The sequence below is a fragment of the Moschus berezovskii genome, chromosome 25 (assembly GCF_049115385.1).
Source record: "Moschus berezovskii isolate FMDL1 chromosome 25, NW_MosBer_1.0, whole genome shotgun sequence".
NCBI classification, from domain to species: domain Eukaryota; kingdom Metazoa; phylum Chordata; class Mammalia; order Artiodactyla; family Moschidae; genus Moschus; species Moschus berezovskii.
Window position 1 is genome coordinate 48,594,587 of NC_142484.1, and position 27,536 is coordinate 48,622,122.

At 52.1% G+C, this 27,536-nt stretch overlaps 1 pseudogene across 1 annotated transcript in view; it reads right to left on the reverse strand.

Annotated features, from left to right (window-relative positions):
- LOC129549093 (uncharacterized) overlaps positions 1-27,536 on the reverse strand; it is an 86,752-nt pseudogene that overhangs the window by 45,306 nt on the left and 13,910 nt on the right. The window lies entirely within an intron of this gene.

Sequence of the window (27,536 nt, forward strand, 5' to 3'; positions counted from 1 at the left end):
AAAGCGCTCCACGGCGCCAACCTTTCTCTGTAAAACTCTTACTATACACAACTCTCACAAAACTCAGCCTGACTACGTGTATTCCACTCTCAGGCCTTCCTCCCATTCTATTTCTTCTTCTGTTTTAATACTGGCAGAGACCCTCTGGATTAACTTCGGAACCCCGTTACCGGGGTCCTGACCTCCGGCTGGAGACAAGGGCTTGGACCCGGGTGACGGCAACGGAGGGGACAGAGCTGATAGTTTTGTGTGAGCGGTTACAGGGGAGGGGGTGTCAGGTGACTCAGTCCTCTCGGGTGATGACGTTGTTGGGGGAGCAACCGACTGAGATCACCCACCCTGGCCAGGCACCGTAGTGACCACTTGCAGGAGTTCTCTTAAACAGGAGGTCCTAATAGGGAACGAGGAACTAACGAGCTCCCACCAAACAAAAGACTTTGAGGAAGTCAAAAGGAGAGAGAAGTCAGTCTCCAACCTCCCAGAACCCTCGCTGGCGTCCACCTTGGCTCAACACCGTGTGTGGCAGGAGGAAGCACCCTGAGTCAGAAGGGTTGGCCAGAGACGGGCAGAAACTCACAGCACCGTCAAGCCCGAGCCTGCACGCCATGCGGCGGAGCCGTCCTCCTGGCTCCCCGGGCGCCCCTTCCCAATGAAGCCTCTTGCCTTGTCGGCACATGTGTCCCCTGGGAAAATTCATTTCCAAGTGTTAGACAAGAGCCCACTCTCAGCCCCAGAGGGGTCCCCGTTCCTACCAAGATGTTGCCGTTTGAGATGGGGAGCCCCAGGGCGGGAAGCAGAAGTGGGTCTCTGGGAGGGGAGGGAGAGAGGAGACACTGGGCCTAAACCTCCTGCCAGCAGGACAGGGAGGGGGACAAACAGAGGCTTCACGGTCCACCAAGCAGGGAACCAGGCGGAGAGATCTCACAGCTGAACCACAGCTATGGACGCAGAATGTGCTTTTCCAGACTGTGCTGGGGAGCTGGACAGCCTCTGTGAACTCGCCCACGAAGAGTGAGCGATGGAGGACCTGGGGACCCATGGCCCCCGCCAAATGTCTCTCCTTGTCCAGCCAGCGTCAAGCACTGATCACGTTCAGTTAGAGTCCGTCCGCCCATCTACTTCCTCCACTAAGTGAGCTGCTTCGGGGCAGGGACCACCCTGGGTCATGCATCTTTCTACTCCCCAGGCCTCCCCAGCATGCGGCTCTGCCCACTGCCTCTGGTAGGTGCTCAATTCAGTGATTCAACATGATAAAAAACCCCAAAACGGCCACTTACAGTTCAGGACACTAAGATAAGGGACAGCAGATGGGATGGGCAAACAGAACCTGCCAGGAGAATTTGTGGTTACTTGGGGATGTGGGCCAATAAATTCACAGACAAAAGGAACCTGCGAAAAACTGTGAAAACTCCACAATGCGAGACGGGCGTGGCTCTTCATCATAGTGATGGGAGGTATTAAGCAGGTCTGGGAGGGGATCAGGAAGACAAAGGAAAAATAAAACTGGAAAGATGGGGCGTAACGTGTGTATGTCATTCGACCTCTTCCAAGGTCACCCTGGATGTTGGAGTCTTCTCATCACTCCCCTTGCTATATTTTTCCATCAGCTCGAGGCTTTCTCAGGCGTGCCTCTGTTTCCGATCCTCTGCCATCCTCCAAAGCCCAGCTCCTTCTCTTCCTACATGTATGTGACTCGTTCCCCCAACCAACTGGAATGGTAATACACACCTTCTTATGCAAACACTCCCATCCTTTGCACAGACAAGGCACCCAATAGCCATTGATTGACTGGTTTTTATACTGATTATGTTTGCATTAAATACCAAATTCAGATTCGGATTTTCTAGTCTTACCCCCTTTAGTTGCAACTGTTACTAAAGCTGTCATCTTTAATAGTAACAGCTATATTTATTAAGCACCTACCACATACAATGGACAACTAAGGACCTTAAATACAGCATCTCCTGCAATCCTCAATCTGCAGGGTAGGGATTATTATTTCCATTTTACGGATGACAAGATTGAGGCTTCAAGATTGAGATTCTGTCTTCTGCACTGCAGGCAGATTCTTTACCGACTGAGCCACAAGGGAAGCCCTATTTTAACTCTACGACTTTAAAAAACAGGAACGTGCTAATGGCATCACTTGTTTCTGAAAGAATGTTTAGGGAATTCCCTGAGGGCAATGGTTAGGACTCCGTGCTTCCAGTGAATGGACCTACGTTTGATCCCTGATTGGGGAACTAGGATCCCACAAGCCTCATAGCATGGCTAAAAAATATATTTTTTTAATAAAAAAAAAATTTTTTTAAAGAATGTTTAATTAAACTAAGAAACTACGCTCAGACTAATCAAATTATTAGTGTCAGGTCATTAGTAAAATAGTCACAAAACGTGTATCTGCTGTGTTTCAGGCTCCCCAACTCCCCCACATACATGACTTCATCTGAGCAACTCAGTAACTGTGGGGTAAGAACAAAACAAGACCAAGTCACAGTTCCTGTGACTCAGGACCTGGTTGTAAGCTACAAAAGAAAGCGCTCTGCACAGCAGGGGTGCACGAGAAAGAAGGCAGGCCTGGGCATAGGGGGCTCCCAGTGCCGACGGCCCCCCTCCCACAGCGTCCTCCCGCCCTGGACGGCCCAGACCTCCCCTGCAGACAGGAAGCCGGCACCGCGGAGCCTGCGTCCCCGCCCACCACGCCAGATGGAAAGGCTCTAGGGCCTGGAGTTCAGGACTCCAAGGGGTGAGTCTGAAATGCCTCCCTGCTCCCCAGCCCCGTGCTGGGTGGGGGACGGGGGTGGATGGCCCCCAGAGGCGTCCCATCATCACATCCTCTCCCCGTCTGAAGCCCTCCCCTCCATCTCTCTGACCTGGCTGAGGGGTCCAAAAGTGGCAAAACCTGCCTTATGCTTTCCCCTTGTAATTTCCACACAGGAGGCTGCCTCAAGCTTGCAATGGTACAGGACAGTCCCGCACTGGCAGCTCTGGGTAAACAGAGGCAGGAAAAGAAAACCATTTTAACAACCCACTGTGAGTGTGCTAGTCGCTCAGCCACGCCCAACCCTTTGTGACCCCACGGACTGCAGCCCACCAGGCTCCTCTGTCTATGGGGATTCTCCAGACAAGAATACTGGAGTGGGTTGCCATGCCCTCCTCCAGGGGATCCTCCTGACCCAGGGATCAAACCCAGGTCACCCATATTGCAGGCAGATTCTCTACCATGTGAGCTACTAGGGAAGCCCAGACGACTGAAATTACTGCCTTGGAGTGAGATGCCTGGAGCTTCATAATAAATTCTTCCCTTTTACTAAAAAAAAAAAAAAAGATTCAAGGGGAGCCCTGCCTGGCCCAAGTAGGTCAAGGGTCTACTTACAGCACAGGGACCAATCAAGAACCACTCCTGGCAGGTCCCAAGTTCAGACAGAGGAAAGGTGCTTCCCCAGAAAAACAGGAAGGGTGCACCAGTCTCCAGCAAAGGAGGAAGGATTATTAAGGCAGATGAAATAACATCATAAACGTAAGTATTCAGAAACCTTGCACACACAATGGCTAAGCCACTGCTCTTTGGATCCCAAGTCCAGAATGTCACTCATTCTACACCACAGCTGACATTATTTGGGCACTAAATTGTAAAGCAGTAACAGTAAAGAACAGCCAGTGTAGAATAAGGTGCTAATTGTGCAGTAAAGATGCTTAGTACAAACAGAATTCAGAGAAATCAATGTACCCATTTACATCCACAGAATTTTCTAAAACTAGAGATCTCCGAAGAATTGACAGTTTTGAACTGTGGTGTTGGAGAAGACTTTTGAGAGTCCCTTGGACTGCGAGGAGATCCAACCAGTCCATCCTAAGGGAGATCAGTCCTGAATGTTCACTGGAAGGACTGACGTTGAAGCTGAAACTCCAATAGTTTGGACCCCTGATGCTAAGAACTGAAACTCATTGGACAAGACCCTGATGCGGGGAAAGATTGAAGGCGGGAAGAGAAGGGGATGACAGAGGATGAGATAGTTGGATGGCATCACCGACTCAATGGACATGAGTTCAGGTAAACTCCAGGAGTTGGTGATGGACAGGGAGGCCTGGCGTGCTGCAGTTCATGGGGTTGCAGAGAGTCGGACACGACTGAGCAACTGAACTGAACTGAGAGATCTCCACACCACAGTCTTGTGCTAGGATGAAACAGAAACCATGCTTCTTCATCAACGAGAGCCAGGCCTGCTTCCCAGCCTCGCTTCTGACTCCCTGCAGCTGAGTGGAAGGTCTCTTCTTGGGTCCACGTCTTTTTACTCCTCTCTGCCCAGGGGACAACTAAAGGCCCTGCTTCTCAAGAAGGAAGCAGAAATCAGAAACACAAACCGAAGTCAACCAAGATGAAGGCAAGGGCCCACCTCTCTGAAGAGACTAAAGGGCCAACACAGGAGGCAGGGCCCGTGGGAGGGAAGGAAGTGGGGGAGGCGAGCACCCTGCAGCCGGCCGGGGGTTTCCTCCTCCTTCATCAGACACAGCTCTCACCCTCACTGCTGCTTCACAGATGTTCTCTGCTGTCGCCGGGTCACTGGCTGCGCATGATTATGACGACTTCTAAAAGCAATCCAAGAAGCGGGAGGTTTTGATCCTTTTCTCAATGGTCTAACCTAAACCGGGATCACTGGAATCACCCCCACTTCTCTGTTTCCAGCATCTTGCTTCTCTTTCTGAACTGCGGCCACTTCATTATCTCCCTCCACAGACCAGAGACAAACGCTGGTATTTACTGGGCGCTTCCCTGGTGGCTCAGATGAGAAGAAATCTGCCTGCAGTGCAGGAGATGCGGGTTTGACCCCTGGAGAAGGAAGATCCCCTGGAGAAGGAAATGGAAACCCACTCCAGTACTCTTGCCTGGAGAATCCCACGGACAGAGGAGCCTGGCAGGCTACAGTCCATGGGGTCACAAAAGAATCAGACACAACTTAGTGACTAAACAACAGCAAACAACATGGTAATGGGATGTTTAACTTTTAAGGAACCCTTTAATGTGTCTTGAAAATAGGAAATGCTGCAAAGAAAAGCCAGAAGGACACTGAAAGCAAAATGCAAAACCGCAGTGAGATCAAAGAAGCTAAAAAGAAAAAGTTTTTCTAGTCTCACCCCTTCTTTCAATAAGCTCAAGTCTGGGCAGAAGGAACCGAAACAGTACACTTCTTTTTCAAAGGCCAAGAACACTAGCAGGAGAAAGCTAAGATATGTAATTCTTGTTGTTCAGAGCGAGCCGAGAGCAGCCCAGGGACGCAGCCTCTCTGCACCTGCCTCACCGGCTTTCATGCAGCTGGTCACCGCCGACGCTTTAGCAGGACAGCCTGTGGCGAGACAGAAATGTGGGGGGACTGCACCAGAATAGGCCACATCGGCACCTTTAAATCACGTGAAGAAGAAAACAGCTCGCTGGAGGCAGAGTGAGCTAACCACAAATGACAAAACCGACTCTTCTGACACAATCGAGACGCCAACGTGACGGGAACGGCAGCGAGCCAGGGGACAGGCAGGAGCTCTGGTGGCGCTCGGGGGCAGGGGGTCCAGAAACAGCAACTCGGTCAGCTTGCTGTGGCGGCTCCCCACAAAGACACACCGGAAACACCAGCGGTGGCCTGAGATTAAGCCCATGGCCCCACTTTTGGCCAAAGCAGAGTCCAGCAAAGATGCATGTGTAAAAGGCAAAAGTCCTCCCAGGTTAGCTCTAGCAAGCCCTTTAAAGTTCAAACTAAAACCAAGGCCAGGAAGGAAACAAAGCAAACGGTAGCTTATTATGAATCAAAAAAAATCATTCCTTTCTCACGAGTGGCTCTGCCTGGTCGCTTCAGATACAGGCAGACCTGGTGCTTGGACTGGGGAACGTGATAAAGACAAACACGGACATGATTTAAAACCCAACAGCAAAGTGGGCTTCCCGGGTGGCACTAGTGGTAAAGAATCCTCCTGCCAATGCAGGAGAAGCAAGAGACACAGGTTTGATTCTTGCCTGGAAAACTCCAGGGACAGAGGAGCCTTGTGGCAACAGTCCTTAGGGTCCCAAAGTGTTGGACATGACTGAGCACGCATGCCCACACACACACACACACAAACACACATACATGCCCTTACTTGTAACATCCCTTGTGTGTGAGCTCCTGGAAAGTCGAGACTTAACTTCCACCTACCAAGCAGACCTATGGTCTGAATACATGGGAAAGAGTATAGAAAAGCACAAGGACTCATTTGACAGAGGCAAGGGAAACGGACATACGCTGAGAAAAATATAAAGTCTAGGTGAAGAAAAACAAAGGTTATGAGGACGGAGAGCTATAGGTCCTTGATAAAGTGGGATTCTCCTGGCACCCAGCATCACGTCACTCAGGCCCGAGGAAAAACGGAATGCCTGGCTGCAAAGTGGAGTATTAGAGCAAGGGGTGTATGACGTCTGTGCCCCTCCTTTGTTTTAGAGAAAACAATACTGAGGTTCGGAGAGATTCAGCAACATAGCCAGGACCGACAGTTAACAACGGCAAAGCCAGGTCTATAACCCTGGTCTCCTGGAAGGCCTTCCACTAAACTGTACTGATGATGGTGGCGCTGGTGCTGGTGACAGTATCCTTGCTGAAGAATTTACAAGCAAACATTACAATGAGGGCTTTACATGCATTATCCCACTCAACCCTCAACAAACTATAAGGCAGTAGTAAGTACTATTACTGGGCTTCCCAGGTGGTGCCAGTGGCAAAGAACATGCCTGCGAAGGCAGGAGACATAAGATACCCTGGTGCAATCCCTGGATCACGAAGATCCCCTGCAGGAGGAAAAGGCAACCCACTCCAGTGTTCTTGCCTGGAGAATCCCATGAGACAGAGGAGCCTAGGGGGCCAAGGTCCATAGGGCCACAAAGAGTTGGACAGGACCGAAGTGACTTAGCCTACATGTAGTACTATTATTAGCCCATTTCACAGATGAGGTACAGAGAGGTTAAGCTACTGGCCCAAAGTCACACAGCTTGGTAGGAGCAAAGGGAGATGTGCAACAGCATGGATGAACCTGGAAAGCATTATGCTAAGTGAAAGAAACCTGACACAGAAAAACAGATAAAACACAGCATGATCTCACTGATATGTGGAATCTAAAAAAGTCAAAACCCATAGAGAAGCACAGAGCAGAATGGCGGTAGCTGGGGTCAGGGGCAGGGAGATGATGGTCAGAGAGAACAAACTTTCAGTTATGAGATGAATACATTCTAGGGTGCAATGTGCAACATGGAGACTACAGTTAATAATACCGAAGGCCTAATCTGCTAAGAGCGTAGACCCGCAGTGTTCTCACCACACACAGCAGAAGTGGTGACTGTGTGAGGTGACGCATGTGTTAATTTACTTGACTGCGATAATCATTTCACAATGTGTATGTACATCAAATCATCTTGTGGTACTCCTTAAAATATACACTTTTTACTTGTTAATTATGCCTCAGTACAGCTAAGAAAAATAAATAAGAGGGGGGAAAAAAGCAGCACGTGAAGGATGGAAACCTAGGTCTAGCTGAAATCCATGCTCTTGACCCTTACATTAATATTTGACTGTGTCCACAACAAGGGAGGAAGTCACATTTTTAACTAAAATGTACACCAGAAACTTCTTATCACTGGGTAGTTTTTATTATCACGGGATATTTAACAAAAATATTTTAACTTTGGTGAGAAAGAAGGCTTCAGACTCTCCAGCCCAGACAACAGAACTGATTAGATGCAGACCTGAAAAATTAGAGGCTGGAGCCAAAACACATCCCTTTGGGATTCTGTCTGGCATCTCACACTTTCAACAAATTCCATATTTATTTTCACAGAGTTAATTCTGACTGGATAGTGGTGCTGCCAGGCCCAGTTGGTGATTTCAGAAATCAGTGTTTACCAGATCTTGGCCTTTCCACTAAAAACATCACAGAATCACCAGTTTAATCATAAGCGTGGCTATGTTTAGTTTCAGAAAAGTTATTTCTGAAAATTGTTAAAATGTAAAAAATGACATTAAATTGAAACAAACGCTTGTTGATTAAATAAAAAGCATCTGACTTTTGTAAGAAATGCCATTTATCTTCTCAGATACCACAGAGAATGCCATCTCATCGTACACAGAGGATGCTTCGCTCTATAAGACGCAGAACCAGAGCATCTCCCTGCAGACACCTGCCCAGCGCAACACCACGAACATTCCCTGCACAACCGAACCTCAGGCTCGGGCTTCCGTTCATGATCCACACCCGTCCCAGAACTGCAGCTCCACAAGGGCCACCTGCTGCAGGCCCTGCGAGTCACAGTCCTCAATGTGAATCACAAAGACGAGGGCAGCGGAGAAGGCTTCCAGTGTGAGGCCCTGCACTCTCCTCTCACGCCCCCCACACTCGGCAGGAGGTGCCCCTCTTACCGCCAGCTTTAAAGACACAGACAATGAAGCTCAGCAGGGCTAAGGGAGCTGCCCAGGGCCGCACACCCGGACCCTGCACACACACACACACACACACACACGCGCGCGCGGGTCACACAGACCTGAGCGCCCAGCCCTCGGCCCCCCACCTCTGGGGCTCCCCTCAGACGTGAGCACCCAGCCCTCGGGCTCCTCACCGCGGGGGCTCTCCCTCCCCTCACGCACAAAGCCCAGGAAGGCCCCCCTGCCTTCTCCTCTAACAGTGCAGGGCGGGTTCTCACTTCCTCTGAAGGGAAAACGCTAGCGGTTCTCCCAGACAAACCGTCTGGATAAAGGGAGCATCAAAGGAACAGCAAACATCTCTGCCCCTAAGAATTCGACCGTCTAAGCTAGAGGGCTCTAAACAAATCCCTGTATCTCTAGGGCATTTCCGGTCAGCAATGTATTTCCATCGTGATCTGGGGCACATGCACTCACACGGAGCCTGACCGTGTCTGATGCGCTGACACTTCCTAACTCTCTTTCCTTCTTTTCTAATTCAAGTATAGTCAGTTTACAGTATTACAGCCATTTCAGGTGTACAACGTAATGAGTCGATATTTTTATAAATTATATTCCATTGAAAATTACTGTAAAATATTGGGTATATTTTCTGTGCTGCACAATACATCTGTGTGCTCAGTCACTCAGCTGTGTGCTACTCTTTGCAACCCCATGGACTGCAGCCCTCTAGGCTCCTCTGTCCACGGAATTCTCCAGGCAAGAATACCGCAGTAGGTTGCCATGCCCTCCTTCAGGGGGTCTTCCCGACCCAGAGATCCAACCCCAGTCTCCTGTTTCTCCTGCACTGCAGGCGGATTCTTTACCACTAAGCTATCAGGGAAACTCCAGTATACCCTTGTTGCTTATTAATTTTATACATAGCAGTCTGTATCTCTTAATTCTATACTCGTAGGTTCCTTTTTTTTTTTTTTGCTGCACCACACACACGGTTTATGTGGGAACTTAATTCCGTAACTAGGGATTGAACTTGCTTTGGGAGTGCAGAGTCTTAACCGCTGTACAGACAGCGAAGCCCTTTTCTTTTTTTTCAATGTGTCAACCTACTAAATTGAATCTGTGACTGTAGACTCTGGATGAAAGCTTGAAAAGCCCTGCTCCTTCTGCCCTGCTTTAGTTCTAATTTTAAAAATAAATAAATAAAACGTAAAAAAAAAAAAAACAATCAGGAAGCTGGCCCTGACATCGAGCTTAAGTTTCTTACGCTGCCAGGTCATTTCAATGCGCACGGCCGCACACGTCCCGGGGCGGACACAGCAGTGACCAGGGTGGCCGAGGGCCGGCACCTGGAGTCCACTGACCCGCACCCAAGCACTGCCCGAGTCCTCTGGATTCTGGTCTGTAAACAGGGAGCCAGCACCACTCACCACCGAGCTTGTCAAGCTTCTCGCAGGCCACCTGCCAGGGAGCTGGTCCCCACTGCTCGGAGGCCTAGGACACGGGCGGGAGGGGGCCAAGCCTCACCTGCGGGACTGGCGCGGATGTCCAGACCCGGCCTCCGCCCCACAGCGCCTGACGCCCCGCGGTGGTCGCAGGTACCTCTGCGGCTGCGGACTGGCCCACGGCCCCTGCACTACTCCAAGGGCACCTTCAGACCTCTCAGGGGAAAAGGTCTGTTTTCTACAGGAAGCAAGACCTGTGAGGTGCCTAAGCTACGACGGGGCCTCGGCCAGGAGCCTGCCCTTGGAGCATGCCCTCAAGCTGGGCAGATGGACAGGTAACAGGTGACTGTACAACCCACTGGGCCAGGCGGTGTAATGGAAACCCAGGCGTCCAGGGAGAGCGCGGCTCATGCTGGAAGGCCCACTCCTTAATCCGAGCTGATTTTTTTTAGTAGGAAAAAAATCACAGTTCACAAATTGCTAATGTATTAAGAATCAGAAACTACCACCACCAAGCCAAGTCTCAAGCCCGGAAGAAAAGCATCCTTGTCTGCTCTCGTTTAGTCACTAAGTTGTGTGCAACTCTTTGCGACCCCATGGACTGTAGCCCACCAGGCTCCTCTGTCCATGGGATTTCCCAGGCAAGAACACTGGAGTGGGTAACCGTTTCCTGTTTCAGGAGATCTTCCCGACGCAGGGATCGAACCCACATCTCCAGCATTGCAGGCAGATTATTTACCAAGCCACCAGGGAAGCCCATCCTTGGATATACCCACAGCAACAGCAGGACTGTCACGACTCCAGAGCTGCCTCCCTGATGTGACTGTAAGTTCCTGAGGCTGGAAGTAAGGTCACCTGTTGAAGATCACATGACAAATATCACAAGACTGGAATCTCGAAAGATGGAAAATCGCCGATTGCCTTTCCGGTTCCTCTGGAACCTGCTCTATATTTGTCCAGAAGCAAAAACTTACAGGAGGAAGGAAGGCTGGGGAGGATGAAGGCCTCCAAGTCAAAAAGGGAAGGCTGAGCCCGCCGCGCGCCTAAGCAGGCCTTCCGAAAGACGCGGCCAGAGGCCTCCAGTTAGACGGTAAAAGCCATCTTAAGGTTATAAAGTCACTGTATATGTGTGCACTAAAACTATTCATGTGTCCAATGTGTATATCTGAAATACCTGCTTCTCAGTATGGAGATTCGTTAAAAATCTAAAAAGAGGGTTACCACATGGCCCAGCAATCCCACTGCTGGGCATATATCCAGAAAAGACGGAAACTGGAACTCGTCTAAGATACATGCACCCCACTATTCACAGTGGCACTGTTCACAACAGCCAAGACATGGAAGCAACATGACAGCTGAAGGGATAAGGAGACGTGGTATATTCACACAATGGAGTAGTACTCAGCCATAAAGGAGAATGAAATAATGCCATCTGCAGCAACATGGATGAACCGAGAGATTACCCTAAGTGAAGTAAGTCATACAAAGGACAAACACCATATGGTAGCACTTACCTGCAGAATCTAAAAAAATCACACAAATAAATTTATTTACAAAACAGAAACAGACACAAAATACAACTTACGGTCACCAAAGAGGAAAGGGGAGGAGGAAGAGGTACATTAGGAATCTGTGATGAACACAAATAGACTACTATATATAAAATAGGTAACCCACAAGGACTGCATATCACAGGGAACTGCCTTCAGTATCTTAAGCTATATATATATATAACTGAGTCACTTGGCTGCACACCTGAAACTCACAAAACATTGTAAATCTACCATGTGTGTGTGATGTGCTTAGTTGCTTAGTTGCGTCTGACTCTGCAACCCTACGGACTGTGGCCGCCAGGCTCCTCTGTCCACAGGGATTTTCCAGGCCAGAATACTGGAGTGCGTTGCCATGCCCTTCTCTAGGAGATCTTCCCGACCCAGGTATCAAAACCAGGTCTCCCGCACTGTAGGCAGATTCTGTACTGTCTGAGCCACCAGGGAAGCCCAAAATATCATACTTCAATTAAAAAAAAAAAACAACCTGTTTCTAACATCCTATTTTGGCATTTCTTCATTTTTTAAACTACTGGGCCTGGGCACTTGAGAGTGGCCATGTGGTTAACAAGGACACCCTTAGAGCTCTGGTCCGAGCAAATGAAGCAAATGTCAGCTACCCACCTCCCAAGCCAAAAACCTTAGAAAATACCTGGCTAAAACAGGACTCGTTATGCTCCGTTCTCTCTCTCTCGCTTTGGAGGAGGGAGTATACCGGGAGGTCAGTCACTAACGCTCTCAGGGCAGTGGGAGCACCTCAGGCCTCCGCACCCGAGTTAAAGGTCTGTGATCTCTCCAAGTCATGCTGGCTCAAAATAAAGACAAAAAGTAGTAACCTGTTCACTGAGTTCCGGGCGATTTCATGTATGCTGTCTCGTTTACATCTACTCAGCTCCTTCAGATATTATGATGATGCCCGGCTTAGGGAACACAGATGCAGAGGTTGAGTAAAAAGCCGGGAGGTGACTGGGAGGGACCCTCAGATGGGCCCAGAAGCGGCCGCACGGCTTCCTTGCCAGCAGGGGCAGCACGTGAAGGGGGCACACGTTCACTCTCAGAAGACGACTGAATTTCAGTTAATACCCCCGCTGATATTTTGTCTGAAACATCAGAGGAGCCTATGCAGTATGCTACCTAAAGTCTCAGGTTTGTGACGTCCCTTGAGAACCCATCCGGGGACGTCCCTGGTGATCCAGTGGTTAAGAATCCGCCTGCCAATACAGGGGACACGGGTTCGATCCCCGGTCTGGGAAGATTCTTCATGCTGCAGAGCAACTAAGCCGTTTGCCTCAACTACTGAGCCTGTGCTCTGCAACCAGAGAAGAGAAGCCACGGCTGCTGCACCTGGAGAGCAGCCCCAGAGCTCTGCAGCTCGAGGAAGGCCAAACGCAGCAACAGAGGCCGAGTGCAGTCAGTAAATAAACAAATAAAATGTGTAAAAAAAGAAAAGAAAAAGAACCGGTCTGTGAGCTGTGGGCGACGGTGGCTCACTGCGAGGCAAGCCTGTGCAAAGCGCCCAGAAGTGCGACCTGCCCGCGACGCGGACACCAGGAGAAGCAGGCTGACTGCCGGGGCTCTGCAAGAGGCTCAAAGGAAGAACTGCAGAGAGAGACGGGGAAGCACATGTCCTAAAGCTTGTGTTTACTCCCAAAAATGCAGGGGAAGCAGAGTCCCAAGGACTGAGGGATGTCCAGGCGGACAGGCCCTGCGTCCCGAGGAGCGGGTGGAGATGACTCCATCACCACCTGCGTCTCTTCACGGACCTCACCGCCCCACTGTACTCACCCAAGGCCTTAGGCAAGAACACCTAGAGAAAAAAGAGGGAAAGGGGAGAAAACGCCAACAAAGAGCAAAATTCCAACGATTCTGTGGTCCATCAGATCAGAGAGCTGGCCTGAAACATGGCTCCATTTGCTCACAGAACCTCTGAGTCAGGAGGCCGGCGACCCTGTGCCCACACCTGTTCCTCTCCAGGGGGAGGTCTCTCCTGCCTCCGAACAGGCCCAGGAGCCACTACCCGACTCCCCGCTCCCAGATGGGCTCCCAAGAGCGTGCGGAGTGAAGCAAGAGGCCAGACTGGGCAGACGGACCTGGGTTCCTCTGCTCAATGTTACGTGGCAGTGGGAACGGGAGGGAGCCTGGGGGAGAACTGATACATGCAGAACTCTGGCTGGGCTGCAGTCCACCTGAAACAATCACAGCACTGCTAACCAGCTATGCTCCAACACAAAAGTAAAGGTTGTAACGAAATTAAAACAGAAAGACCTGGGTGCAAATCTCTGGCACTGCTACTTACACACCAGGTCTGGTGGCATCACCTGATTCTTGCCTTACAAAACAGGGACAGTAATTCCCCATTTCCAAAGTTGCTGTGAGGAGTAAATGAAACAACACACCTAAAAGACTTGATCAGCAACCAGCCGCTCTTACTAACATAAGCAGAAGCCACCCAGCCCTGGGTAATAACTAGATCTCATTCTTTAAAAGAAAAACATTTCAGAAAGTTGACGAGGACTGACCATTTTCAGAAAAAGCAAGGCCGTGAGGTGGGGAAAACTACTCCCCCACCTTCTGGAAGCATTCTGAAACCTCTCCACCACCGGCGCCCCTACCAGAGGGAGAAGTGGCTGGCAGGTCCTACCTCCAGACTCTTCACACTTTATAAATATACCACACGACCCACCAGAGAGTGCTCACTGCCAACCTCCTGGGCAAACAAGCCCAACAATATTTGATCCGGAAATTAAACGTCCAGGCAGCCCGGCCACACTCAGTTCAAAATAGATCTCTGTGACCTACTTAGTCTTCCAGTACCATTCCCAACGCCAGACCCAAGGGGGCGGACGGGTCCGCTGACTTCCGCAGGGCCCTGCACAGCACCCCAGCTTTCCTGTCATTCAAAACGAGCACTGAAACAGTAATGGCTTGAGAAATTACCTTGGGAGGGGCCAGACAGAAACCTTAGCTTGCTGCTGCTGCTAAGTCACTTCAGTCGTGTCCGACTCTGTGTGACCCCATAGACGGAAGCCCACCAGGCTCCTCCGTCCCTGGGATTCTCCAGGCAAGAACACTGGGGTGGGTTGCCATTTCCTTCTCCAATGTGTGAAAGTGAAAAGTGAAAGTGAAGTCGCTCAGTCGTGTCCGACCCTTAGCGACCCCACGGACTGCAGCCTACCAGGCTCCTCCATCCATGGGATTTTCTAGGCAATAGTACTGGAGTGGCTTGCCATTGCCTTCTCCGAAAACTGAGCTTAGAAACAGCTGATTCAAACTGTTGTTAAAAAGCAAAGAGTCTCAAAGTCATGACGACAATGCATCCCTCTGACCAGCTCCCATGATGTATTTTCATTCATTTAGACAAAAGGCTACTACCTCTCTTGACAGTCCATTTTCAAGCTACCTATCCCTCACCCTCACACTTGTTTCTGGAGTTTCTATACCTTCTCCAGGACACAGTGGGCTCCTTGAGACCTTGTCTTCTTTATCATGATATTTCACAGCGTCTTGGTGCGGCAAGAAGCAAGCACTGCATTCACCACCACTGCCTCCCCAGCAAGTCTTCCAGGTCCCACCCACTCCCACGCTTGGCTCCTCAAGATTGGGGATAGAAAGAGACAGACTTTGCTGGCTATAAAGATGAGAAAGGCACAGAAGACCAGGGAAAGCTGCTACATAATTTCAACCACCAGGTAGCTACAAAACAGTCCTCCTCTATCATAATTCTTTTCACCAGGGCGGTGTGACCCTTGGGGCAGGCGACAGGGAAGTGAACACAAGGGCCTTGGCAGAGTCAAAGCCAGTAAAATCCAAGAGCATTCCAACATACAGTACGAGGCAGACAATGGAACACTGTCTTTCACCAACTAAGCAATGGTGGAGGAAGCAAGCTGACGGCCAAAACCAAAGAGAACAAGTCAAAGCAAAGCTGCTAGTCTTCACATCCAAATCCACCCTCCCCAGGTCTCCAGCATCAGCAGCCTAGACTCCTCTCCCAGACTGAGCTCTCAAATACCCATCCCAGAAATTTACTTGGTAGGCCTTTAGTTTGTTCAGCACTTTGACCCCATCATGACATTTAATCATCTGCAATCACGAGGCAAGCAGAAGAAGCACTTTCATCGCCTGCTTAGAAATGAGGAAATTGAGGCCACAGCATGTCTACCCCATGGTAAAAATCAGGTCTACTGCTCAGACCTTCTAACTCCAAGTTCAATGCCTTTTCTCTAAAATCACCCGCACAGTGCGCCCAGGCCTGGGGAAGCCAGGTATCTGAGCTCTAGCCCACTGGTCTTCCCACTGGCCCCTACGGCTGAGCACCTTCTGGAGACAGAACTCTAACACACAGGCTACACACACACACACACACACACACACACACACACTTCCACTTGCTTTACAAACAGGTGCAGAGCAATCATCAACCGTGGTGTCACCTACGTCAGCTCGTGCCCAAGCCAGGTGACCACCCACCTCCCGGTAAACATACTAAACCCAACTCCAGAGCTTTCAAAGAAGAGACACACACACACTGCTTCCTGCAATCAAATGGTGATCGCGGGGCAGGGTAGGTAATCACAGACCCCAGCAGCCACAAACCGGAGATCCTAGCCCTCCGAGTACCAGCACCCTGGCTCTACATCCTGTTTCCGGGACTCCTTACTCTCTGTGACCTTAAGCATCTTTGTTTCTCTAAATCTCAGCTTCCTCATTTCTAAAATAAGGAGTTTAAAAAAAAGGATCTCACGGTGAATATATTTCATGCCACAGAACTTAAAAATGGTTTAAAAGGTAAGTTCTGTATATTTCACCATAATAAAATAAAATGGGCTAGCGTTTATATTGTTAGAGAACCTCACAGGTTCATAACAAGGATTAAATAAGAGTTTAATGGCAATTCCTATGTGTGTAGCACATACTAAAGCGTAATAAATAGCTATTTATTATTTATAGTAATTTTAATATTAATAGCTTTTATTATCTAGGCAATACGTGCTCAACATGGAAAATGCTGAAAAACAAAAAGATAAAAAGAATCTCCTTTAATACTAAAATCCAGAGGCAACCACTGAAATAAAAATTTTTATGGTATTTTTCCAAAGAATCGATAGTTCGTAAATTTGGAATATAATATATAGTCAACTTTGTCGTCATGATCCATTCTTTTCTGCAAAACTGCAGAAACAACTCTCTGTACAACATCCAGAAATAAAGGGACTTTGTTCAGGGCAAATATCACAAGTTGCGTGAAACTCGAGGCAGGAACACAGAGCTCACGCTGAACAGCTGGGGACACCTGCCCCCAAACCCAGGAGGGAGGTGTCCATCAAACCCCAGCCGCCTGTTCCTCCCTCCCCATCGACGCTCCCCCAGAAAGCAAGACCCCGGGGTCTGGCCAAGCAGGACAAGGGCCACGGGGGGAGCCCATGGGAGCTCTGCGTGCCAGGTCCCCACCCTCAGGAGCTCCTGCAGTGACAGGGGAGCCACTGCAGGCAAATCACTCCGGGGCCTGTGCCAAGCTGCGGGGGCACAAGAAGGAGACACGCATGACAGCCGTCCCATCCAGCCCCTGGTAAGGAGGAGGTCACCCAGGCCCAGGAGACAAGTGATGGCCCCAAGGCTGTAGGGATGAGACCAGTCCTGACTTCGGCCAGAAGGCTGAGCTCTCAGGGTCCTGAGGTAGCTCACAGATCCCCAGTTTAAAAAAAACACACACAATAAAAAACAAAAAGAAACCATCAAGGCCGATATCCAGTATGTACCTACAAGTCCTTATTTACTAAGTGCCTGGGGCACATCCCCAGTGGCTCAGCATTAAAGAATCCTCCTGCCAATGCAGGAGACACAGAAGACGCAGGTTCGATCCCTGGATCGAGAAGATCCCCTAGAGAAGGAAATGGCAACCCGCTCCAGTAGTCGTGCCTGGAGAATCCCATGGACAGAGGAGCTTGGCGGGCTACAGTCCATGGGGTCACAAAGAGCCGGACACAACCGGGCAGGCACACACTGGGAGCATGTCAGCACAGAGACAGTGGCTCCTGGGCACAGGACAAGGAGCCTGTTTTACCCGGACCCTGGGGCTCTGCCTGGCTCCCGTCCGTGGGCAAGGCCTCTCTGCCTTTAATGCGGAAACGAGGCCAGACTCCACCGACTCCTGGGGACGCCACACGAGCCAAAACTTCCTGGAGCGCCCGGCAAAGAAGGAAGCTCTTCTGCTGGGCTGGGGAAGCAGCGCCAGGTCCAACTCCAGAGAAGGAACCACGATCCCACAAAACACACGTGAAGGTTCTGTCCCCAGCGAGGCACGACCTTCCCCCACTTTCGTTTTGGACAGGTGAGTGTTCTGTTGGGAAGCGGGGGCAGGGAGCAAGCGGCACCCCCAAGGCAGTTCCTGAAATCCGACAGAGGAGCAGCTGCTCCGGGCGCTGGGGAGTTCTATTTCCATCTCTGCTTACACCTAATTATCTCCTAAAGCTGCGCTCCCTGGAGGGCTGGCAGCTCCAGCGGCCCCAGGTCACCTCCTGGACCGGCTGCTCCTGCACCAGCGTCGCAGAGGGAGGCCTGGAAGACGGCGCAAAGCAGGGCCACCCGCGGCCCACTCCTCCCAGGCCCGGATCGCAGCCGTGCCAGGCCCTTTCCTCTGGAGAGGCAGAGAGGAAATCAAACGGGAGCCAGATAAGGAGCTCCGACGCCGAGAAATCCGCATTTATGAGTCCCCGGGGGCCACGCGGGCCAAACCAGCCCAGGCCAGGCCAGCCGTGCCCGGGGCGCCTTCCTTCCATCGATGACGGGGCTCGGACGTGGGCCCGAGTGTTTTCACAGCAAATAGGAACGACAGGGCCCAGCTCTGCGCACCGGCGAGGAGCTGGGGGCAGGGAGGGCCTGGGTCAGACGCCGCCCGCGCACCCGGCCCCTGTGCCGCCCCTCCTGGCCCTGTGCTCTGCAGGCCACGGGAGGCGCCCGAGGCGCTGACTCCACTCTGCTCACGGTGACGGGATCCACGGAAGGATGCGGGCGCTGAGTGCCCTGGGCGCTCGGGCCTCAGTCGGCAGTTTCTACGCCTGCCAGGGCGCGGGCACCGTCCCGGGTAGCACCTCCCGCGCCTGGCCGGCAGCAAGACGCGCCCCGGCCTCGTGTGCTCTCTCTTCTTGCCTGTTATTTCCGCGTGGGGAGCGGGTGGTGCACAGAAGCTGTGAGGAGGCAGGACACACAGGAGAGGGCTGCGGGTCGAGGGTCAACAGAGCAGAGAGAGACAACTGCCACGCAACACCCAGGGGCCTGAACACGCCGCTGCAGCCGCATCTAAACCCGGAAAAGCCTCAACCGGCTGCCCACCTGCCGGTGATGCTCTCACTGTGCTTGCGGACTCCACACTGGCTCCTATCCCACCGGGGCAAAAGGCCCCCACCCCAAACACACACACGTACACACGCACACACACGCATACACACATGCACACGCGTGCATGCACGCACACACATGCATGCACCCACGCGCACACACGCACATGCACACACACACACGACTTCCACCTCCGCGCCCCCACACCAGCCCAGCAGGCACACGCGTCCACCTTGAGGCCTCTGTGGCAGCTGCCCCAGGCCGGACCGCGTCCCCGCCACACTACAACTCCCCTCAGACACTGACTGCTCAGCAAGGCCTGCCTGGACCCGCTTTCAGCGCCTCACCACCCCCTGCCCCAGGCGCGCCCCTGGCGTTTCAGTGACTGTCCCCACCTCACACACTATTCTGGGTCCACCGGTGTCCCCACAAACCCACAGCCACCTGGAACCACGTGACCCCTTCTGCAGAGAGGGCCTGCAGATGTACACGGTTGGGGCGAGGTCACATGGAGGAGGGGGCCCACAAAGAAAGAGGGGCCACAGACACAGGGAAGATGCCATGCAGTGACGGAGGCAGGGAGCAGAGGGCGCAGGCGTCCCCAGGAAAGGGGGGAGCAAGGGATAGGTCTGCCCCCGGAGCGCCAGGACAGCGAGAGAACAAGGTCCTGGTGTTTAAGCCATCTGGTTTGTGGTCCTTTGTTGCAGCACACTAGGAAACTGGGACGTGTACCATGAATTGTGACCAGTTATTTATGGTCTGTTGCCCCTTACGAGAAAATAAGCCCCAAGAGAAAAGGATTTTGATGTCTTTGCTCGATGTAAAATGCCCAACTCATGGAATAGCATCCACCTGAAAAAATGTATTTGCTGGACAGATTCTGAGTGAATGAAGATAAGCCTAGAAGGGAGGTGGGGTGCTGCGCCCACCCTACAGAGGGCACAACTGAGGGGCCGGTGTCCCAGCTCCACTCAGAGACAGAAGAGCCAGAACCGGAACTGAACCGAGACCTCATTCATTCCTTTGAGAAGCAACCTTGAGCTCCTCTGGGCGCCGAGCAAGCCACTGCCACCCGAGCCCTCGGTGAGCACGCGCGTGTCCAGCAGCTGATACACGGCGGCACCTCTGGCACTCTCCGAGCGCTGCTCTGAAGTCCGGCTTGCGCCGCAGGGCACTCAATGCTTGCACGCCCCACAGTCACACCATGGCAGACACACAAGTGCCTGGCCTCACGGTACCCAGAGCTCTGTAAGCCCCATGGTCTGCACGCCCCGCCTGTGTTCCCGCCGGGTGGGCAGCTCTGTTCCTCCCGGGCCTGCACACATGGGGCTCCCCCAACACGCTCTGCTCCCAGGACCAAGGTTCCCTTCTGCCCCCTGGACCCAGGCGGCCAGGGTCCTCTGGAACCCTGGGCACAGCCCTGCCCACACTCGGCCGGCAGGCCTCTCTGGTTTGGGGGTACCATCAGAAAACACAGCAGGGACTTCAGAAGAGCGTGCCATCGCACCTGCGTGCACTGCACACACACGTGGTCAGGGCAGGAGACCCGCGGCAACAGCACCCCAGGGCCGGCGCTGTTGGAAGCACAACCAGGCAGGCGGTGAAGCGAGAGCCCCCCACCCGTGGGCTGCACTTCCCGGCCCTCCCTGCAGCGACCTCAGCTCACAGGGGCCCGGAGCAGCAGACGGCAGACTCTGCAGGGCACCCCCAACACTGCGTGGTTCTATTTTCCTGTAGCTAGAAGAGGCAGCACGTGGCCCATTTACCCGGCATGGAGAACAAGTAAAGAGCCCCAAGCTTCAAGCCCGGAGCCCCGTCCCACCTCCACACCAAGCCACCAGGCTCACAGCTGCACCCCTCTCACGGCTGGGCTCAGCCTTGGAAACAAAGCGGAGAGGCTGTAAGAGGATCCGCAGGAACCAGTCAGCCTAAGCAAGGGGGCCTCTGCTCTGACACCCCACGGCAGGGCTGGTGCAGGAAGAGAGCCCTGAACCCTCCACCCTGCGGCGTTCCCACAGCCCCGCCTGACCCGGGTATGCCTGTATCCTCCTCGACATTACCAGACGATGTGCCCTGCTACATTTACCAAAGGCACACTAATTTGTGCATTTAGAAACACTAAGGAAAGGGGCTTCCCAGGAGGCTCAGACATAAAGAATCCACCTACAATGCAGGAGACCTGGGTTCAACCTCTGGGTGGGGAAGATCCCCTGGAGAAGGAAATGGCAACCCACTCCAGTATTCTTGGGCTTCACTGGTGGCTCAGCTGGCAAAGAATCCGCCTGCAATGCGGGAGACCTGAGTTTGACCCCTGGGTCTGGAAGATCCCCTGGAGAAGGGAATGGCAACCCACTCCAGTAATCTGGCCTGGAGAATTCCCACAGACAGAGAAGCCTGGTGGGCTACAGTCCATGGGGTTGCAAAGTCAGACACGAGACCTAGTGATTAAACCACCATTAAGGAAAGGAGAACACAAACGGAAGGAGTAGCTGCTTACTGCTGCTGAGCGCGTGCTAGCGTGTGCCAATCTTTACAAACATGACTCTCTGAATCTCCACAACAGCCCTGTGGGGTGGGTGCTGATATTATTCCTGGTTTACAGATGAGGAAACCGAGGCCAGGAGAAAAGACAACTTTACTTACATCACACAGCCACGAACAACAGAGTGAGACCTGGAAGGGGAGCCTCCTCCCACCCCAGCCGCGCCTCCATCACTCTTGCCTCCTGGCCTTCTCTGACCAGCAGGTGCAGGACTCTGTCATCAAGTCAGAGCCTCCCAAAGCCCACTGTGTGGCTCAGCCCACAGGGAAAGGCCAGGTGAGGCCTCGGGACGTGCCCTCTGCCTGCCCAGGCCGCTCAGGGACCCCCATCACGATCTTCCCAAGCGAGCCGGGAGCGGGTGGAGGGGCACCGCCTGCTGCAGGGACAGCCCCGCCGAGGGGTGCTGCTTCACACCCAGAACAGAGGCTGTCCCAAAGCCAGAGCATCTGACTTTCTGGCGTGCGCTCCCCTAGCTCAGCTCTCGGGCCTGGCACCTCTGCCTCGGCTATGCAGAACAGAACTGCTATCAATGCGCTGCTTACAAGCACTTGCCTCCTTGGGGACAGGCTCGCAGAAAGACTCTGGCAGGTCATGCCAGAATTAAAATGATCCATTACAGTGCCCAGCCTCTGGGAAAAGCGGAAAGAACGTAAAACCAGGAGCACTTGCTTCCACTGCCACGTCCCCACCCATCTGCAGGGCACCCTGAGCAGAGCTGTGGTCCTGGGGGCTCAGTGTCCCCATCCTCCAGGGCTATGATGCCTCACCAAGTAAGATCCGAAATCCAAGTGAGCCTCAGAGCCACACCAGCGATGGTGAAATGCCTACTAAACACTATCCATTTCTATCATCTAGCAGAATGGCAGCCCACAGGGAAGGGGCAGCCTCATTATCTACTGGTACTTTAAACCAGCCCAGCCCTCAAGAGTGCAGCGTGGGGATTCGCTCTAACAGTTCAAACCTGTAGAACCTGTGGCATGCTGATTCCACTCCTAGAGAAATACACACGTGTGCATAACAGTATGCACGTATGAACATACAACAGCAAAACTAACAAGTTAGATTATGTCTGTCAGTGGGGGACTGACTCACAAATTATGACGCACCTATACTACAAAATATTTTGCAGACAAAGTAAAAGAGAGAAGAATGCATGAAAAGATCTGTAAGATCCATTACATGAAAAGATAAAATAGTGACACAATATATATGATGCAATCCAATTTATGCCTACAGAAGAAACAAAGCTGTATGTTTCTGGGTCTGGACAGGCTGATGGAAGTTCCAATCGGTCACGGCGGAGGAGTCAGCAGGGAGGGACCCCTTGAGAGAGGGGGTCCCAGGGGAAGCAGAACTCTGTATCTGCTGCTGCGGACTTGACTACCTGTTTGGGAGGGTGAGGGGCAAGAGTGCCACAAATTCATGTATCGCTTAGAAAAAAGGCAACAAACTGATTGAAAAATACCACCACCACCACCAAACAGGGTTCGTTTGTGTGCTGGCCGCCACAGCAATTTTGAACAAGTTTGGGGCCACACTCCAAGGTCTTAGCAAGAATGAATAATGAAGTTCAAATGCAATCTCTAAGCCACAGAGACAGGCAGGATCAGGGTCAACAGGGAGGAAGGGCAAGGCGGACGGCAGCGCTGTGGGAGCTGCAGCTGCCCCCCTCCAAAGCCGCTGGGCTCCAGGAGTCACTGTTCCGAGACTCGCCTCCCTCTCACCCCACGGGATAGGAAGAAAGTGAGCAGAGCCGCTCCCAAGTGAAGCTGGAGAGAAAGGGAAAGCAGGGAACGCATCAGTCGTTAAGTCGTGTCACACTCTGTGGCCCCCCAGGCTCCTGTCCATGGGATTCGCCAGGCCAGAACACTGCAGTGGTTGCCATTCCTTTCCCAGGGGACCTTCCCAACCCAGGGATCAAACCCAGGTCTTCTGCACTGCAGGTGGATTCTTTACGGTCTGAGCCACTTTCCTGCCAGGCTCCTGAGGCTCCAAGGACAGCCAGGCTGGCAGCCCAGCATCCACACATTCAACTCCCTCCGAACAACCAGTCAAGCCTCCCTTCACATTCAACACTAAAACTGAACTGGTACACACATCAGAGGGTTCTGCCAACAGAACAAGAACAATGTGGAACAAGGAGAGATCAATCAGTGATATCCCGGGTAAAGACAGTTACTCTTTCTGCTTGCCCACAGTAACATGTCTGTAAGTTTAAAGATTTGATAAAGACCTTGTTTGCTTCCTAAGAATAACTAAAACAAACACACAAGTACACAGCTAAACACAGAGCAAAAAGAAAAAGAGAGGGGCTTTGCTTAGGACACAATGTTCAGGAGGCAGGCTGACAGCTGACACCCCAGGTCAGGTGCTTCCCTCCCATTAGAACGGGTACCCCGTGAGTGCACCAAACACAGCCGGCACTGGAACAGCCCACGGCTAGGGGACCACCCTCAGGACAAGGAACAGAAGCCCCATCTTGGGGGAAAGGGGTGCCCCCCGCACAGCGGGGCACTGGAGTCCTGCGTGTGACTTACCGGGGTGAGGCCTTGCCTGGAGAAGCCGGGAGCAGGCAGGCCCAGCGAGGCCCTTAGCCCCCTCGCAGTGAGGACGTGGCCCAAGAAAAGCCAGGACCTGGCCAATGGGCCGGAGCTCAGCAGGAGCTACCTGAAGAGTCTGAGTGTTTACGCAAGGAAAACAGGAAGCCTGGGCAAGTTTGCACGGACGCTGGCACTGGCAGGGGAACGGCCCGGGACCAGCGCACTCCTGACATGGCAGCAGGCCCCACACGATGAGGACACGCGTGCCCTGGGCTTTGGCGCCGCTTCCCCCAGCACAGCCCGGCTTCCCAACGCTCTGCAGCCCTCAGCAGGTGGGCTCACCTCCCAGCAGGGCCGGCCACCCCAAGAACTCGCCCACCACCGCCACCCACCAACCAGCCCCGGATAGGTGGTGTCCAGAGGCGGGTTGGCCCCAGGGGACCCGTCAGAGGCAAGGCCCACAGCCAGCACAGTCTGCTGGGTCCCCCAGGAGCAGAAGGGTGCGGGACCCACCCCCGGAGGTGGCCTCCCCGGGGCTTTTCCCCTGCAATCCTTTCACCTGAAGTGTGAACATGCAAGCCGGCATGTCCCTCAGGGACTGGGGTCTGAGAACCTGAATTCCATCCCGAGCTGCTCCAGGAAAGGTGGCAACAGAGGCCAGGTGGGCAGGTGAAGACAGGGAGGGCTTGGGGCTATCCCAGCACCTTCCTCCTGCTTGAGAGGCCACAGGAGGCCGCGGTGGTTTCTAGAGGGGCTCTCAGTCTGCACATGGCATCAACACCCCGCCTGCGGCACGAGACTGGCCGTGAGGGGCAGTGGAGAGAGCGGATGGTCCCTCCTCTCTAAAGCCTAGGTCGAAGGACGGAACACCGTCCACGGCCAGCGCCCACCGTGCCCCACCACCTGCCAGCCTCAACGCCGTGAGTCCAACTCTCAGGCTTCCTCGGGCCAGTTACCCTGACGGCCTCAATCCTCTGCTGCCCCTTGCGGACTCCACACGGCCCTGACCCAGCCCCATCTCTGGGATGGAGTCCAGCGCCGGTGGGGCGGCCTGACCCCCGCCTCCCAGGCTCTGGACTCACAGACATCAGGGCTGCCACGAGGGCGAACATCCCGCCCCAGCTCTGGGGACGCAGGCACTTCTGAGCCGTCTCCTCATCTGGGCAGGGGGATAACACGACTGACCTCCGGAGCCTCTGTGAATCCAGCAGAGGACACCCCGGCTTGGACCACGACTCTCCCTGTCCCCAGCCTGGCCCCAGAGTCTCCGCTCTTCACGACCTCACTGTGCTACTTTCTCACAATGAATGAACACGGGCAAGCTCAGAAAAAAGGCACATTCAAGATCTAAAGATGAAGGGTCATAAACATAAAAATTAGGCTCCCAAGATGTGAAAGACACCAAAATGAACTCATTATCAAAATAATGTGAGAGGAGGGAAGAGACAGGAAGAGAAAAAAAAATCACTCCAGAGGAACTGCTTTTAAAATATACAGCTTTGCGACTTTTTCTTAGACTTCATTTTTCCAAGGATTTAGGAAGATTACATTTCAAAAGCACACAAAGGAGACATTTCTGGGTTTTTTTTCTTAATTGTTTCTTAATTAATATCTTCAGAGAACTAAGAAGTACTTTTATAAACTGACTGAATCTTAATAAAATTCTCAGAGAAATTCTGGCATCAGTCACAACAAACACCCTCTTGGAATTTAATTTCATTTCCCGCATACAACTTACTATGGAAACTCATTTATGATGATACCACCACCAGTCAAAATCTGCCTGGAGCACAAAAACTTCAAAGTGCCACAACAGATTCCTTTAGGACTTGATGGAAATTGGTCCCACATTTAGCCAGATCCTCATCTAACAGAGAATTCCCCCATGACAAACTGTCCAGATTTTACCATCAAATCACCTCTTCCCTCCCCTTCGAAGCCCATAGCTTCCCTCCCCTCCCACCATATACTACAGCTCTACCAATGCCTCCTTCCAGCCAAAGTCCCCAATTCATTCTCTTTCCCCTTTTGCAGAAAAACAGACAAAAGGTAACTAGCCACATCCATCTTTCAGTTCAGTTCAGTTGCTCAGTCGTGTCTGACTCTCCACGACCCCATGAATCACAGCACGCCAGGCCTCCCTGTCCATCACCAATTCCCGGAGTTCACTCAAACTCATGTCCATCGAGTCGGTGATGCCATCCAGCCATCTCATTCTCTGTCATCCCCGTCTCCTCCCGCCCCCAATCCCTCCCAGGATCAGACTCTTTTCCAGTGAGTCAACTCGTCACATGAGGTGGCCAAAGTATTGGAGTTTCAGCTTTAGCATCAGTCCTTCCAATTAGCCCCTACCAAAGACCTGTTCCTTCTGGCTTCTAGCTTGCTTCAAGCCTCGCCTTTCTTTTAATTCTCACTTGAAGTATAGTTGATTCACAAGGCTGAGCCAGTCCCAGTAATGCCCTCCTTTCAGATGATGCTAAGACCCCGAATATTCACTGTAATGCGCGGAGGGTGCAGTGGGAAGCCAAAAGCTAAAAGAATTATTTATAAGTACAAAAATGTACTTTAAAGCCTTTTTCCCTGGAGGACAATTCCTACTGGAAGACTTAATCAGTCCCATTATTCCAAGTGCCCACGGGCAAGGGGAGAAAAAGGGGTGAACGCTGACCATCACTGAGTACCTGCGGCAGCTGACAAGTGCATCTCATTTAGTGCAAGGCAGATAGTATCATCCTAATTTTACACACGCGGAAATCAGGCTCAGAGGGATCAGGCAACGGGCTCAGCACGTACACCAGGCCCACCAGACACTGGGCTCCTGAGTCATGGACTCACACGCTTCCAGAGTCCTCGGGTGCTTAGGGTAGAACCTGCCCTGGGTTGGAGGGCACTTTACAGTTTACACATTGCTTTTCACATATAAGATCTTATTTAATATCTCAATCCTGTAAGAAACAGTTAAGAATTACTTTTCCATCAGAGAGGAGCTTGGGGGAGAAGGGGTACATGCATACACATGGCTGAGCGCCTCTGCTGTTCCCCTGACAACTACCCAACGCTGTTAATCACTGCATCCCAAAACAAAATAAAAAGTCAAAAGAAAAAGAATTACTCTTTCACTATCATAAAACATCACATGCATACATGCTGTCATGTCCGACTCTTCGTGACCCCATGGACGGTAGCCTGACAGGCCCCCCTGTCCATGGATTATCCAGGCAGGAACACTGGAGTGGGTGCCATTCCCTCCTCCAGGGGATCTTCCCCACCAGGGATCGAACCCACGACCCCTGCTGCATCTCCTGCATCACAGGCAGATTCTTTACTGCTGAGCCACCGTATCTTGTCCTGCCTGATACATGGTAGGTGCTCAAATGACAACTATTATTAGCACCAGGATTTTTATTAATTTAATAGCTCTCAGTTAAAGTAAAAACTTATACAAGAAACTGACAGAAGGATTACTGAAAATGATGTGGTCTAACCCAGTATGGATTTGAAAGCTACTAATGGAAGAGAACAGAAAGACAGGAGCATTCAGTTATAACACACACACACACACACAGAACCCTCCCCGCCCACCAGCACCATGGCTAGATCGTGAACCTGCCGTTTGACCCAGCCATGGCATTTCAACTTCTCAGCATCCAAAACAAGATGGGCAGGAAGTGCCTCTGAACTTCTACTAAGAGGTT